The sequence below is a fragment of the Myxine glutinosa genome, chromosome 8 (assembly GCF_964187855.1).
Source record: "Myxine glutinosa chromosome 8, kmMyxGlut1.1, whole genome shotgun sequence".
Lineage (NCBI taxonomy): Eukaryota > Metazoa > Chordata > Myxini > Myxiniformes > Myxinidae > Myxine > Myxine glutinosa.
In genome coordinates, this window is record NC_136268.1 from 141209759 (window position 1) to 141213045 (window position 3287).

The 3287-nt window shown below is 42.2% G+C and overlaps 1 pseudogene; it reads right to left on the minus strand.

Moving 5' to 3' along the window:
• Nucleotides 1-228: 228 nt before the first annotated feature.
• On the minus strand, nucleotides 229-1457 carry LOC137412363 (uncharacterized; annotated as a pseudogene).
• Nucleotides 1458-3287: the final 1830 nt, after the last annotated feature.

Consider the following 3287-nt stretch of genomic DNA (forward strand, 5'->3'; position numbering starts at 1 on the left):
TTCATATACTTTTCTTCAAAGGACAAGGCACTTAAAACATTTCCCCAGTTTCAAAGATTGTAGCAAGGAGAAAGGCTCAGCAGGCCGGGAGCTGCTCATAAAAAAAGAATGTTGATGCAAGGGCAAACAAAGATTTTGTCAACAGCTTCCCAAAACCAGACAGTCAGACGCTAGGGAGGCAAATGGGTCATATTGCCCCCAATTAGCCTGAGTTTCGAATGAAATCCCTTACACATGTTTCAGAAGGTGCAACCCAGGTCTCAAAGTATCCACCTTCGTGTTTGTGCGATTGTGTGCGTGTCCAAAATGCATGTATAGGTGTGTATGTTTGTGTTGTTGGCTGCTATCTCCACATGTGGGTGAGTTTCTCCTGTGCGGTGTCTTCTCCCCCATGTGAATTAGTTTGTGTTTATTTAAATTTGATAACTGATTAAAAACCTTCAAACACACAGCACACTTGTATGGGTTGTCCCCAATGTGAATGTGTCTGTGTTGATTTAAGGCTACTGGACGACTAAAAACCTGAGAACACACAGCACACTTCTACAGTTTCTCCCCCGTGTGAATTAGTTTGTGGCTATTTAAGCTTGATGAATGACGAAAAACCTTTGAACACACAGCACACTTGTATGGCTTCTCCCCCATGTGAATTAGGTTGTGGCTATTTAAGCTTGATGAACGACGAAAAACCTTTGAACACATAGCACACTTGTATGGCTCCTCCCCCGTGTGAATTAGGTTGTGTCTATTTAAGCTTGATGAACGACGAAAAACCTTTGAACACACAGCACACTTGTATGGCTTCTCCCCCGTGTGAATAAGGTTGTGGCTATTTAAGCTTGATGAACGACGAAAAACCTTTGAACACACAGCACACTTGTATGGCTGCTCCCCCATGTGAATTAGGTTGTGGCGATTTTAGCTTGATGAATGACGAAAAACCTTTGAACACACAGCACACTTGTATGGCTTCTCCCCCATGTGAATTAGGTTGTGGCGATTTTAGCTTGATGAATGACGAAAAACATTTGAACACACAGCACACTTGTATGGCTTCTCCCCCGTGTGAATTAGTTTGTGGCTATTTAAGCTTGATGATTGACGAAAAACCTTTGAACACACAGCACACTTTTATGGCTTCTCCCCCGTGTGAATTAGGTTGTGGCGATTTAAGCTTGATGATTGACGAAAAACCTTTGAACACACAGCACACTTGTATGGCTTCTCCACCGTGTGAATTAGGTTGTGGCGATTTAAGCTTGCCCAATGACGAAAACCCTTTGAACACATAGCACACTTGTATGGCTTCTCCCCCGTGTGAATTAGGTTGTGGGTATTTAAGCTTGATGAATGACGAAAACCCTTTGAACACACAGCACACTTGTATGGCTCTCCCCCGTGTGAATTAGGTTGTGGCGATTTAAGCTTGCCCAATGACGAAAACCCTTTGAACACATAGCACACTTGTATGGCTCTCCCCCGTGTGAATTAGTTTGTGGCTATTTAAGCTTGATGAACGACGAAAAACCTTTGAACACACAGCACACTTGTATGGCTTCTCCCCCGTGTGAATTAGGTTGTGGCTATTTAAGCTTGATGAACGACGAAAAACCTTTGAACACACAGCACACTTGTATGGCTGCTCCCCCGTGTGAATTAGGTTGTGGCTATTTAAGTTTGATGATTGACGAAAAACCTTTGAACACACAGCACACTTGTATGGCTTCTCCCCCGTGTGAATTAGGTTGTGGCGATTTAAGTTTGATGATTGACGAAAAACCTTTGAACACGCAGCACACTTGTATGGCTTCTCCCCCGTGTGAATTAGGTTGTGGCTATTTAAGCTTGATGAACGACGAAAAACCTTTGAACACACAGCACACTTGTATGGCTTCCCCCCAATGTGAATGTGTCTGTGTTTATTTAAGGCTACTGGACGACTAAAAACCTGAGAACACACGGAACACTTGTATGGCTTCTCCCCTGTGTGAATTAGGTTGTGGCGATTTAAGTTTGATGATCGACGAAAAACCTTTGAACACACATAACACTTGTACAACTTCCCTCGTTGGTTGTTATCTTCATTCGCGGGTTTCAGCAGGTGCAACGCAGTCCTCCCACAACTTGATGTGTCCATCTCCATTTGATCCTTTTGACTTGATGCTGATAACCACAAAATCTTTACAACGCTTGTGCTGATTCTTCACAAATTTTGTCTCAATGTGGACGAGTGTGCAAAATCCTCAGGACACAATGAGCATGTGTTCAACTTCTCCCGAGTTTGTCCTTTGTGATGTTGAAATAAAACTGAAAAAGGAAAAACGAGAGAGAGAAAGAGAGAGAAAGAGAGAAAGAGAGAGAGAGGACAATTAGCATATTAAAAATCATTTACAAAAACTCTTTTTAATGAGCGATCATTCAAATTTCACCACCTCCCTACACCATAACAATGATACGTTACACGTCGTGAATAACTTTTGAAAAATATATTCCATTCACGAAACCTCCGTGGAGTTGATTATTTCCCTGGTGATGATTAAAGGGCATTTACCAATCAATTTCAGATTCCCAAACAGAGGCACCAAGTCTTGCTCATAGAGCTTGAAGTTGTTGTCACGTAGCGTGCTTGACCGAGTCTTCATCGTGCCTAATTAGTCTGCGAATAAAGATAGGCCGAGGTGCTTGTCTCTTCACACCCTCTTCAACCTTTTGGAAGATTAGACACTCCGGAATAGTGCAGCTATACAAAAAGATATAGATGTACATCTCCTGAATGCTGTTATGCATTCCAGAGGGGCATTACATGACAGCTAAATATGACGGATATCAATCTATTCCAATTAAAATAAAGAACTCAATGGGATCATTAAACACAATGCATGTTAATTTTCTGTGCTCAATTTTGAGAAAGGGATAATATTGGCTCTTTTAGAAACAGAAAGAGACAATATTGTCTTTTACAATATGTCGTCACTCGGAGGCAAAAGGTCAGAAACGTTCTCTTCTCTTCGCATCAGAGCTTGCAGGATCATGCGGCAGAATTTGCCAGGCACCACAAATAAGTCATGTTGCACTCCAGCTTAAATAATGGTTTTGCAAGTGCACCACAAGATAATATGTTACAGGATTTAGATAAAAGCAACAAAATGATACCGTGAAAGGTTGGATCCTGTCTTTACAGACTACTGAGCGCGATGAGGAAGGGTGCAGTATGCATCCTTCTGGTAGATTATGGAACTACCCAGACTCTTCCTGGAGCTGGCCGTCCGACCAAACTGAGCAACTGG